Source organism: Odontomachus brunneus, unplaced genomic scaffold, assembly GCF_010583005.1.
Source record: "Odontomachus brunneus isolate Ranch 3 - 2012 unplaced genomic scaffold, Obru_v1 Obru_scaffold_370, whole genome shotgun sequence".
Classification (NCBI taxonomy): domain Eukaryota; kingdom Metazoa; phylum Arthropoda; class Insecta; order Hymenoptera; family Formicidae; genus Odontomachus; species Odontomachus brunneus.
Genome location: NW_022639820.1, coordinates 82,380 through 82,632, shown reverse-complemented (window position 1 = coordinate 82,632; position 253 = coordinate 82,380).

The window sequence follows — 253 nt, the reverse complement described above, 5'->3', positions numbered from 1 at the left end:
CAGCGCATATACCATTAACTTCTAATGCGTTTCTCCTTTTTAATATTGAAGACCATATCGTAACATTGTATACGGTTGTATTTGACCTTTTATGCTCTATAACTTTTGTTATAATTAAAATAAAATATTCGCAAATGTTTAAGAGAAGAGGTGTATTATAAATTTTCAATTTTTATAAAAGGCGTTGCTCCTGAGAATCGGCCGAAAAAGGCCGAAAATGTGCCGAGTCCTGCTTTAAATAGATCACTATTAT